Source organism: Globicephala melas, chromosome 5, assembly GCF_963455315.2.
Source record: "Globicephala melas chromosome 5, mGloMel1.2, whole genome shotgun sequence".
Lineage (NCBI taxonomy): Eukaryota > Metazoa > Chordata > Mammalia > Artiodactyla > Delphinidae > Globicephala > Globicephala melas.
In genome coordinates this window covers 46077999-46092116 of record NC_083318.1, presented here as the reverse complement: position 1 = coordinate 46092116, position 14118 = coordinate 46077999, and positions in this window count along the sequence as shown.

Sequence of the window (14118 nt, the reverse complement as noted above, 5' to 3'; positions counted from 1 at the left end):
ATATTCAATAATTATTTGTTGAATGAATTAATATTGGTTTGCTGTATTTGGTTTCTTCATATCAGCCCAGCCCTGCCTCTACATTAAATATTTGGGAATTTTATGAGTAAAATTCAATCTTCCAGGAGAAGGATGGAGTTTGGCAGGGCCATAACATATAGCATGGATCTGCACTTAGTCCATGAAATACAGTGGCAAGCACAAAAATGAGAAGGCAACACAATTTTTGGTGTGCCAATGCTTCAAGAGAGGCTATCATTTAGGAAGACAGAAGATGAAGTCAGGGAAAGCTGTCCCTCGTTGGTGAAAGTCTACCCGGGAATCTTCCTAAACTGAGTAGACACAATGCCAAAAGAAATCTGGCTAAGTTTGTATTTCTTTAACTATAGCCTCCATTTCTGGGTGACTTTGCTTATAGATTATAGAATTGGAGGATCCATCTGCCAGGATGGGAAAAGTTTTGGTGTCTCCTCTCCAAGTCAGAACAGAATACTGTCCTAAGAGGTAACATTTCCCAAAATACTCTTAAGAACTCTTCCTTAATGATCTATTTTAGAGATGTTTTCCTGAAATGATATACACTCAAGTCATTTTATATATTAGTATTTTTGCATTTATTTTATTAGTAACAAAACATGCCCGTTATTTATTTTCTTTAATTATATATAAAATGATGTGGCTGATGGCCTCTAGAAGAGAGTATATAAGCAGAGTATAAAAGAAGGGAAAGTGTAATCAAGTGTACTGCACACCTCCTATGTGAGACCACAAGTTAAACACTTTAAATCATGTCATTTGATTAAAGGTCAGTAAGATGATTATTATTCCTATTTTATAAATGAGAATACTAACTGTTTACAAGTTTAATGAAATCTTCCAGTCACCCACTTAGCAATCAGATCAAATATTTTAGAACAGTGTTTTCTAATACTTGGTTGGTGCTTTTAAAAAGGAAAATGAAAATCCAGGGTCTTCATGCTCCATTTAACCAATTTTTCAAAAACATTGAAATCATATTTAAATACTGTCATGTTATTTAAGCAATTTATTTTGGTGCCAACATGATTGTAAATATAAACCTACATTTTGGCACTAAAATATTGAGACATTATGCTATTTTGATACTGCTATTAAAATGACACTGAATATTCTTATATTTTAAAAATATTATCATGGAAGTAATAGCAGAATTTTAAAATATATTTTTAAACACATAGGGTCTAGAAGATGTGTTCCAGTTTTCTAAGGAGATTTGCCTATCATTGGCAAATGTTTCTGAGATCCTCCTCTAAGCACAAAATTTGGTGGTTCTAAGTTATCTAATTTTTTCTTAATTTCAGAATATTTCCTCTAGTTGTAGTAATTTTCTTAGAGCTGTACAGAGCCAGTCTCTGGAAATTCAATCAACACAATAAGGTTGAAATTTTATATCTGAAAATTTCATCATGAGATGCCTAGATTTCTCAATGTGGGGCTTCTGAGTTTAGTTTCTCATCTCTCAGGTGAAAGTTAAGTAGTATTTACTCCCTTGAAGTTACTTTGACACTAACATTTTGCATGTCTTTCTCCACTGATGTGTTTAATGGGGAAGACTTCTCTCCCTTTAGTCCAGAATTAAAGGGATCATCATAAATGCAACCATAAGATGAACAGAAGCCAAACAGCTATTGGTGATCATAGACACGATAATGTAAGTCAAAGACTGACATGGTTCATGTCACTGAGGGGGATTACTCAGCAGTTCAAAGCATACAGTTGCAAGGAATGCTGTCTGTGGGTTCCTCCTAAGAAAAACAAACCCCAGCAGGAAAGGGAAGCCTGACATTTCGAACGTATGAATCCCCAAGAACTAAGGAAAAGGGGAAAGGAATATAACCGGTATTTATTTAACACGTTATTATGCTGCTTATATTCTGTTTAATTCTTAGGACAATCTTGTGTAGTTGGCTATTAGTCCCATTTTACAGATAAGGAAACTGAGGAGCAATAACTTCTACAAATAGTCAGTGACAAGACTGGATAGGTACTCTAGGTCTCTCTGGCACTAAAACTCACACTCTTTTCCATATGTCCTATTTCCTCTCTACTGAGGGAAATGGATATTGGATCAGGGGATTCATTTGGGACATAACAGTTAGTAGTTCTAAACCCAAACTTTTTATTTTTTCCCTGAATTGCTTTGAAACTTGTATCAATGCTTGGTTTCTTCTGTTATAATGCCCTTCCTGGTAGGTAGAGGGTGATAATTCCATTCTGCAGCAGCTCATGGTCCTGAATTCAATGTGCAAATAAACAATTCTCATAAAATATCTTCAAAATAGAGATATATTCATGGAATTAAATGTTTAACTATTTATGGGACTTAATTATGTTCAGTATTAAATGTTTAAGAAAATAGCAATATGAATAGAAAATAGAATATATGAATTCACCCAGATTATATGAAAAAGTCTTAGAAGAATCTCAAATTATAGTTCCAGCTCTGCCCCTAACTAGTGTGGAATGCTGTCTGTTCTGTTTCTTCATGTGAGAATGAAGAGAAGAGGTATTCTCTTTTCCTCTGTATATATTTTAGATCTAAGGTAGTAATATAAACTCTGTCAGGTGATGACAGTTTTTCTTTTATATTAGGCATTATGAAAAGAGAAGAGTATATACTCGTACACTGTCTTCAGAAAGACATAGGACTATTGATACATGGCAAACCCCGTTAAGTGGCCCTATTTCTTCATGGGTTGTCGTGTGTGACTTGGTCACAGTCTCTGAGTCATCTATGATGATGCCTTAGCTCACTCTCTATTAACTACCCTCCTTATAGGAGAAGGTTAATGATGATGAAAAGTGAAAAAAGCAGAGCCAGGGAGTGAAACTTGGCCTCCCGGTCATGATTTTCCCATTCCCTATCTCAGAAGGTGCCATGTCTGAAAATCTGCAAGGAACTCCCTATGCGTAATCATAGTGATGATAATAATAATAGCTATCACTAACTAAGCCAGGCACAGAACTAAGTTTTTACAAAGCTAACTAACTTAAGACTCACAGCACTTACTCACTAAGTTCCCACTTTTCCCTGCCCCCCCTTTTTTTAATAATAAGAAAAGTCTAGCATAATTAGGTCACTTGCCCGGTGTTCAAATAGTTGCAAAGTGAGAGAACCAGGAATGTAGATCTTCACAACTTGAAATTTCACTCTGTAAATCTTCAGATTCTATAGATTCCCAACTATATTGCCCACATGGGTACTGACTCAGAATTTTAATTTTTGCCTTATTTTTATAGTGATTGTAAATTAATATTTTTAAATCTACTACTGATTGTCCTCGATACATGTGTGCTGGTGTACATATATATTTTATACAAGATAATCACTCATTACAACAATTTTCCAGACTGTTAATTTCATCTTAGGCTGGATGGATTGAGGCACAAAGAAGCTCTAACTCCCCCATGTTCTCTGAGTTTTTAAGAGGTAGAGCAGAGCTTGGAACACAGGCACTTTTAAAGCCAAATCTATTGCCCATCCCTTGATTTCTCATAGCTTTGTAACACATTCAGTTAATCATAGAGTGATTATTTAATACATACCATACCAGACAACTTTTAAGATTTGCATGAGGTGAGCTCAATGCATAGCTGCTATATGTGGTAAATAAAATACACCAGTTAAGATTATTTATTAGGATGGCCTGTAAGGATTTTCCGTTTCTCACCTAACTACTGTCTCTTTGACCTTAAACCCCAACTCATGTTTATTTACTCTTTGACTTGAAAAACCAACATGGTTATTGGAGAATGAACTGGCTGAACTGGCTGAAGAATTTGAGCTCACTGACCACTCCTTGCTCTGCCCCTGGCCAAACCATCTTCAGATCACTGTGCCTAAAAAAGCAGCTGGGACTCCACTTCTGTGCAGAAACATTTTTGACTGAGAATCAAGAAACCTGGATTCTGTAATTGGCTCTGCTGTGAAAGAGCAAAGTGACCTTGGCAAGTTGCTTGAGGTCTCTAAACCTCAGTTGCCTTGTCTGTGAGTGGAAGTTTTGAAATAGATGATCTTCAAACGCCCTTTTAGTTCTGAGGGTCTATAAACACTCTTCTCCCTAGCCCGCTCCCAGAATAGGGTTGCTGCTGCCATCCCATATTGTTACCAGAGAAGAGAGAAGGAAACAATGGTAAATAATTCCATTGTGTGGTTGCTTTTGAGCATCTAATGAAAATCACAGTGATTTGCTCACAAACAAAGGAGCTGCCTTCCCAGTATTTATCTGGTTTCTAGAAGGATATTGTTTAAGTTTTACATCAATAATTCCTTTTCTCTGATTACCTATTCAGGAGAAGTATTCAGTTTTCAAGATTCCCCCTGTAATCCTCAGGCCTTCATCCTTCCCTTCTTTCCCCTCCTTGATGACTCTGTTCTCTTCAATGACGCTAGTCACTGTGCCCCCACTTTCTTACCATGTATCTCCACTTTATCACCATCACCCATATTCTCCACGATGAAGCCCTTATCAGGCCAGCAGGCATTTTCACAAAGCCTGTCAAGCACATTCCCGGTGCTTGGGTGGTCCATTTCTGTCACCCAAGCTCTAGATAAGGTGACTGTCTAATGCAATCTCACCAGGGACATCCCTGATAGCTTATTCTACACCTACCATGAAAATCCATGTTTGTATAACAGCAGCATCTCAGTAACTGCAAGAAATAATTTATTCATGGAAAAATGAAGATTAAGCAAACTTTCTGTCATTTCACAGAATAAGCTCTTGTAGAAAGCAAATAGGAAAACTAAGTCCAAGGTGTTCCGATTCCTAGAAGACAGAATTCACACCACTGATCTACCCAACTACTGTATTCTCTCCCCACCCTTACTTCCTCCCATAGACATTCATTGAGCACCTACTATGTGACAGACACTATGTTATAAGCTGAAGATACAGAAAAGAATAAGTCAGATGTTATCCCTGTCCTCATAGAATTAACAGTTTAACCTACCTCTATTAAGGCACTGATTATGTTTTGTTATAAATTTATAGTTTTTAGATATTCTTCTCCAAAAGATTGTGAGGTTTTAGAGAGCAGAAGAACTTATCTAAATCATATCTGATTGCAATGGTTGCAAATAGTTCTCAGTATACAGGAGAGATTTAATAAATATAAATGTAAAAAAAACATGGATTTGTATAAATATACACAAATATATACAAATCTCCAATGACTTTTCATTAATGTAAAATAAGACCCAATGCCTTGCCATAGCCTACAGAGCCTTCCTTGATGACTCCTATGCCTCAATTTTTCCAACTTTCAGTCTCACTTCCAGTATCCTTTTTTTTTCCTTCCATAAGTAGGTCAAATTATTATTAACCTCAGGACCTTTATATATGCTACATACTCTCCACCCGAATGCTTTTGACCTGGTGCAAGGCACAGTGAGCTCTTTCTTGTAACTCTGCTCTCAATTCAAATGGCATTCAGTGACCACTAGCTCTGTAGTGTCCTTCAGCCTCTCTGAGTAATTATATTACTCTAGTGTATTTTCTTTAGAACACTTATCATTATGTAAAATAACCTAGCTGTCTCTAACTTGATAAGTCACAACCTCTCTGGACTTTTAGCCTAATTTATAAACCTAGAAAATTAGACTCAATTATTTCTTCAGCTCCTTTGAGTTTTGAAATCTTATTACCTCTTAGAAAAGATTTCACACACAAAAAAGACCAGATTATGCTCAATTTTTTTAACATTTTTTCAGTCAACAACATATTGTGTACATTCAGGTGTAAGCCTGTGATACTGGTTGTCAGAGATTAGAGATAACTTAGTCACTTCCTTTAGAGTAGGAAGTTGATTGATTGATTGATATACTTCATGTATTACCCTTACTAATCACTTTCATAAGAATATAGCACTTATTCTTTTGTGTTTCTACAGTAACTTTTTGTTGTTCTTGAATTTATTGATTTCTTTTTTTCTTTTCTTTTATTTTCTTTTGTTTTTAATGGACACAGTGCAAACACTGAAAGAGAATATATACCACATTAAAAAAAAAATGTCCTGAATTTACAGATGTAAGAATCCCATTTGGGTAGGACTATCCATGAAGATTAGTGGAAGGAGGTAGGATATGAACTAAGCCTTAACTTATGGCGATTATTCAACAGTTGTTTCTAAAGCCAATCTAAGCAGAGGGATCCTTGTTTTAAGTTTTGTTTTAAGTAAAATGTAGGACACAGGAGTTTACCACCTGTTTGGAGGAGAAAATGGTGAAAATCCCAGGTCATTCAAAATTCATTCAGCTGTACATCTTCTTCTTTTTTTTTTTTTTTTTTTTGAGCAATTCAAGTTTATTTGCACTTACACAGATTTGGAGTATTTATAAAGGATTATTGATTAAGAGATACACACTTGCTTGCATTATTCCAGTATTCATGTCAAAAGTAGAAGGAAACCTCCATGTGGGGGTCTATGGGGTTGACAGTTATCCAGAGAAGGGGTCATGGGTGTGACAAACACCTTGGGGGTGCTCTGGAACATAGGCAGCCAAGGGTTATTGTAACCCAGATGAAAGCACAGAGGTTTGAGGAAGCACAGATGGACACCTCTCAAACCAGCTGAACTGGGTCTGGTAGGCTACCTAAAGGAGACGGTGCTTGAACTAGGTGTTGAAGGGTAAAGAGAACTGGTAGGAAGATGGGTGTAAAGAGAGGCAGAGATAACATGATGGAAAGCCTGGAAGTACCATATAAGATAACTCCAAGGAGTTGAGAATTAAATGAGATAACATGAAACCTCATCTCACTGATAAACGCATAGCATAGTGCCTGATATATACTAACCTTTCAAATATTCATTTCTTAATTGATAGGTTTGTCTAGATAGAAGTAAGATAAAACTCTGACCATGCACCCATTCCCTGAATGAAGGCTAGTGATAAAAGTATCATTTCTACCTACAGAAGGTTTGGCAGAAAATATAGTTTGTGCTACATACCAGGAAAAGAGAGAACATTACAAGAAGTTGACATGAAAGTGTAAAAAGCAGTTAAATATTACAGTCATCCAAGAATATTTGCAGTTTGCATCATTGAAATGAAGACTGTGACATTCTAGAACTCTGTCTTTAGAACCTTTTGCTTTCCAGGCTAAGTCCGGATTGAGGAGAGATATTACCCCCTGGCTCCTTCCCTAGAATAGGTAGATAAGGTTGAGATATGTATTGAGGATAAAACACTTCTAGAGCCTTGAACATAAAACACTTGTTTTCAGGAGTGGAGGGCAGGTGAAAGCATGACTGGTCCTTATCTATTTCTTATCTATTCTGTATTTATCAAAGCTCAGTGGTAGGACAGGAACAACTAGCTTATGGAGAGTAGGAACAAATGCCCCAGCTCTGTGTATGATGACTCTAGGATAGAGTTACCAGATAAAAGACAGGGTGTCTAGTTAAATTTGAATTCAACTAAACAATGAATATATATAATATATATATATGTACTAATATATATAATATATATATTAGCCTAACTCTTTCCCATGCAATATTTGGAATATATATATATATATATACTAAAAATGTCATTTTGTTTATTCTAAATTCAAATTTAACTGGATATCCTCTATTTGTATTTGCTAAATCTGGCATCTCTATTCTACGATTAACCTTGCTGGACTGGAAAAATTATCCAGAGAAGTACTAAAAATACCTATGTTAACTGAATAAACATTATGAAAACAAAATTTAGCCAAGGGAATAGAAGGGAAGTAGTAAACATACTTTCTTTTTTAAATTTTCATGAAAAACAATAATACTATTAGCATCAGTTTTCTACCCTAGAGGTACTTCTTTTTTCCAGCATTCTTTTGTACATTATTCATATGCTGAACAAAAAAGAGCTAAGCTGGCTTCAAGCTGATTGGTAGTTGTATGGCAACCATGTTGTTTTGATGATGCTTTTATGTTGGTTTCAACAAAGTTGCCTAAAAAAAACATGAATAGGCAATGCACAAAAGAAATACAAATAAAAATAAAGACATGAACAACTGTTCATCTGTACTAGTAATCAGATGTGAGAATTAAAATAACAAAATACTATTTTTTCCACACCAATTTGATTAAGATTTTAAAAATGAAAATGCTAAAAATTGCTGAGTGTGCGTTATGACAGGCTGTTTCATAAGCTATTGTAGAAGTAAAACTAGGTACATAATTTCTGGAAAGCAATTTGACATATTGCTTACATAAAGAATCTTAAAAGTGTTCACATCCAGTGATCCAGTATTTTCTTATCTAGGCATCTACCTGAAAGAAATAATCAGAAAAACACTCAAAATGGTTGTATAAAGTTATTGCTGCAATTATCTATTACAAAAATATAGTAGAATGTAATCTAAGTATGTATCTATACAGGAATGTTTAAATGAATTTTGTTAAATGAAAACAATGTCACATCACATAGTTTCTTAAAGAATATTTACACCCAAGGGAATGTACATACAAAATGTTAAAAAAACAGAGAGATCAGCTCGGTGCTTTGCAATGGCCTAGAGGGTGAGATAGGGAGGATGGGAGGGAGGCTCAAGAGGGAAGGGATATAGGGATGTATGTATGCATACATCTGATTCACTTTATTGTGAGACAGAGGCCAGTCCAGTATTGTGAAGCAGTTATACTCCAATAAAGATATATTAAAAAAAAAAAAAAGATTAACTGGCTAATATCTAGCTAGGATGGGTCAGATAGCAGTGGCAGAGAGCAAAGAAACAGGTAAAATAGATATTACATTAAAAGTGACATAGTTGGATCACTGATAAACTGTTTTGAGTAAATGACAATAAATAGGAATCTTGAGAAAACTAAGGCTAATGAAAGAGTTAAACCAGATTCTCTTGAGATAGGTCTAACCTAACAATAAAACTATATGATTTTATAATTAAAGTAGAGAAAAATAAATATAGATGTTTTACCTACTCAATTTAGCTCTTGTTCCTGTCTTTGTGTAAGGTTCAAATTTCATAGTACAAATTATGTTCTTGAGATCTGATGTTTTCTCCAAAATGGATAATCATCATTTATTTTTTAATGCAATGCCAAGAACTTCAACAAATAAAATTTAATTATTCAGAAAACGAAAACCTACAGAATCTAAGTGTTGTATTTAACATTATTCCAATTTTGAGACATATGGGTGTGCATGTGATATATGTGTGTTTGTGTTTATGTGCCTGTGCATCTGTGTTTTTCATATTCAGAGTTAATGCATCAAGAAAACACTAGAGAAAAATACACTAAATATGAATAATGCTTATCTGTAGATTGGGAACAGTATGTGTATTTTAATAATGCTTATGCTTCCATATATTTCACATTTTCTACATTGAGTATTATCAATTCATGATAAAATATGTTTTAAATGGGTTTAACAGATGTTATAATTTCGTATGAAAAAGATCTATTTTTATCTACCAAATTAAGACAAAACATTGATATATGTAAATGATATGTGTAAATAAGAAATCAACTGGGATATGGAAAATTTCTAATTAAATGACTGAATGGGATTGCTTTCTGCCTTTCACTCTATCTTCTACTACAAAAAAGAAATGTTGACGATTAGCAACTTTTTTATCATAATTCTATAAGAATTTGAGTGTATAATTAGTTTTCCTATTTAAAATATTTTTAATTAATTAATTAATTAATGTTTTAGTCACACCACAGCAGGCAGGATCTTCGTTCCCCGACCAGAATCCGTGCCCCCTGCAGTGGAAGTGTGGAGTCTTAACCACTGGACCATCAGGGAAGTCCCTAAAATATTAATATAATTACATAAATGTATACAATTGAGTAGTGAATAGTCTCATTTTAAGGTGAGAGTATCACCTTTTGGGGATTTAGGGTCAAAATATGCATTTTGTAAAGTTTAGATGTTATATTTTATAACATGACTCAAACATTGAAAATATAAAAGCTAGAAGTCTACATACCATTTACTTACAATCTAAATAATGCAACTTGTAACTATATTAAAAATCAATTGATTTTTTCCTTTTTTCTTGAATCTCATCAATTTAAGACATTTCAAGAACAGTGAAAAATAGAATCTGTTTCTTGTGTAGTATGTTAGAGTTACATTTACATAAATAACTGTTTGAGTCAATCTAAAATAGTACTTAAGACAACTGAAAAATAAAATGATTCATTTTAATTGACTTTATCTGACAAAGTCAAAAGAGTCAAATATTTTCTCTGGATAATTAAGAGATCAATATTTTCAAAATTTTTGTAAGTAATTTGGTTCCAATCTGCAGATCAAATCATTTCTGAGTCACATTCAACGTCGCTTGCTGCTATCTCTGTTTCAAAATTGTGTATTTTACAGGAATCAAGTAGTTGAAATCTGCTATTTAAATATCTGTACAACAAAATGGTTAAAATCTCTGTGGAGACTCAGAATGATACGGATTTGAAATTTGAGACTCAACTTCCTCAATTATAAGTGTAACCTTTCAGAAGTTCTTAAGCCTTCTGAAATTCTGAATCATCATCTATAAAACAGGACCCAAAATGTACCTACCTCATTAGGTTGTAGAAAAACATAATGAGGTGACATCTGCGATGTTTTTAACCCTGTACTTGGAAATTTCCTAAGCATTCAATTAATTATATCCATTATATCCATTTTTTTAAAAAAGCACAATTGTTTCTGTAATCCTTAGTCCCTAAATGTCAGGCAATGCATTTAAAAAGAGTTTCTTTCAAAATTATTTCCTCTCAGCAAACATCTACCTACAAGTGGGCATTCAAGAGTAAAGTGTTCAATGAATCTTACCTGTAAAACAAGAGAAATACATTTAAATATCTTTCCCCTCCTCTCGTTGTTTTCCTTGTGACTTTAAAACATTTATATTTGAAATAGTAAAAACAAAAAATGAACAACCAACCAACTGAAAAAAAACAAGTCATTGTTGTGAAAGAGGTGTCTGTGATTTTTTTTTTTAATGCGACACAGTAGCTTATTCCAATTTAATTTTTCATAAATGCCGCCACCTAGTGTTCACTAATCCAACTTTTAGTATTGACCTTAAACTTATATTAATGTGGAAGTAATGTTCCCCAGTTTCACAGAGGCAAATAACATCAACAGTCAATGTATTTCATGTTTCCAATTCTTTTTTTTTTTTTTTTTTTTTTTGCGGTATGCGGGCTTCTCACTGTTGTGGCCTCTCCCGTTGCGGAGCACAGGCTCCGGACGCACAGGCTTAGCGGCCATGGCTCACAGGCCTAGCCGCTCCCCGGCATGTGGGATCTTCCCGGACCGGGGCACGAACCCGTGTCCCCTGCATCGGCAGGCGGACTCTCAACCACTGCGCCACCAGGGAAGCCCCATGTTTCCAATTCTTTTAAAAAGACTTCTGTTATTTGAAATAAGAAAGAAATGGTGAAGTATGAACAAGCACAGTAGCTAAAGTCCAGCATTGTAGACATGGTATATCACTTTGTAAAATACAAATACACTTTAATTATAGTTCTTTCTCTCTCCCTCCCTCTGTTGCTCTCTCCTACTCTCTCCCTGCAACAGTTCTTTACAAATTCTTTGCTTTCCATTGGATCTATAGCTCCCAGCACATAGTTGGTGCTCAGTGGAAAACATCATGAATGTAATAAAATACCTAATTCTTGTATGCCAGGGGTTGTTTTAATCAGTTCTTATATAATATCTCACTTAACTCCTAAAACCTTTGCGAAAGATTCTATTATTTTTTCCGTTTACAGATGAGGAAACTGAAGCCTAGGGAAGCTGAATAACTTTACATGAACATGTAGCTGATGAGTAGTCAGGCCAGGAATTGAAGTCATTAGTCCGACTCAAGAGTTCTCACTTTCAACCATTAGTGGCCAATGAATTATCACATTTGCAAAAATGGTTTGGATCTCAGAATACTTACAGCTGTGCCATGTTGATTGATAAATGAGAATTCAGAGGTAAACATGTTTGAAATCATTTATAATTCTAGAATATATCACTATTTCTAATGAATTTGAAACATGTTATGGAACTGAACTGAAACTATTGAGGGTAATTGAAATGTGTCACTGATTAACAAAATAGAAACATATTTTGTTCTACCTCCAAAAAATGAATACATACTAATAGGTTAGATGTTTGAATTTGTTCTTTTTTAAATGAATTGTAATCTCTCCAACAAAAATTACATGCAAAAATAGGACAACTTAACTAAGGAGGTGCTTTGCCTATTTAAATCAATGGCTTACTGGTGTGATTTTAATTATATTATGCAATTTTTTCTATTATATTAGTATGTTATATTGCAAGTAATTTTTATTTTTTGCTTTTACCATTATCTTTTCCCCTTTTGTTCTACAAAGACAGGCTTCTAAGTTTAGGTAACTGTTTTAGATCAGAAACTTGACATGAGAATACTGATATTCATTGAAAGGTCACCCATTCATCAGTTTCATACCATAAACATCTGTACTAATGACAAAGGAAAAATTGTATGTATTTTGTCTTGCTAAAAACAAACATTGAAGGGAGAGTAGTGGTGTAATTAAAGTAATAGACCCAACAATCATCACACAACAAGTAGATAAGTAATCATAACTCATCTACCTATCCCTTCATTCCAAACATTTACTGTGCATGAACTCATAGTCTTACAAGAAAAAAGCAAGAAAGTAAACAGTAATTTCCCTTTTACTTTTTCCAAACATAATTAACAACTTTCTGTGGCCAAACATATCAGTTATTAAAGCAATATCTATGCAGCAAGACTGAAATGTCAGGCCCTTTAATTTTTGTTGTTTTTCTGACATTTATTTCTAGATCCTTTAAAGCAATTTATTTCTTTATTATTGTTTTTGTGTATATTTGACTCACTAAATTGTAGCACAGTTTGGCCAGAGTAGATCTTTGACAAACATTTATTAAAAAATGAAGACCTCATTCTCTGGAGAAAAGTCCATTTTTCTCCTCACTGCCATCTTCCCCCTTCCCCTTCCATTCCAATAGGAAGACATCCATTGTCTCCAATTTCTTCTAAATTGTTTACAGAAAAGGAAATAAATATGAAGACAATTGCATAAAAACAGATCAATATAAGCATTTCCCTATAAAAAATGAAGCAAGAAGCTGTTTTTGGTATAACATAGTCATAGCTTAAGCCAAGTCTACTCAGAGCTACTACCTTGATAATGTGCTTCGGAATTGCTTATTTTACTTCATCCTTACAGACTTTAAGACTGAATTAGCCAAATTGATTATCTCTCTCCACCAAATTTCACATACAATAAATATTTTGTGATTTGGGTTTTTGTTGACCAGGCCTAAAATAATAGTCAGAGCCTGCCATTCTATATGCTGTATAGTGGAATGGATTGGAAGACCTTATTTTGTAGTGTTATTAATCAAGTATTAAAAATATAAATGCAAATTCATAATTAAACATTTTCTCCAAGCAAATTCCAGGACCAGAGCAAAGATTATGCACAGCAATATTCTTAGGCAATTTGCCAATTAAAAACTGCTATGCAAACCAGCATTTTTTTCTATGTCTATGGTTCTAACTTTTCATTTTATAATCTAAAAGGTACTTGCTGATAAGATTTTAACATTTTTTTAAGTGTAAAGACATGAAGAAGTACCTGAAATTACACTTACATCTCATGTTGTTCCATACAGTTTCAGAAAGAAAGATACGTTAGATGTCAAAGTTGGATTTAATATGGATGTGATTTATAGTGAAGTAGGTTAATTACAGAGGCATAACTGAACCAAAATAATCTATCTGGAGAGAGAATCGAATACAATGGAGCTAGGACGTTCCATGGAATTTCAGGTATGGCGTTGTTTGGGTTGGATTTCTTCCAGCCAAAAGATTTTCAAGTTTACATTACTGAAGAACAAATATGCCCAGACTTAATATTTCACAGTTCATGTGTTTTTTAAATCATATGCATGTATTGCTTCCATTAAATTGTATATAGTGTATGTGCACACACATATATGCATATAGATACATACCTGCATACATTTGTGTGTATACTTATATTAGCTTATGATTCCATTTTATCTTCTACATGGCCTATTACATTTCCTAC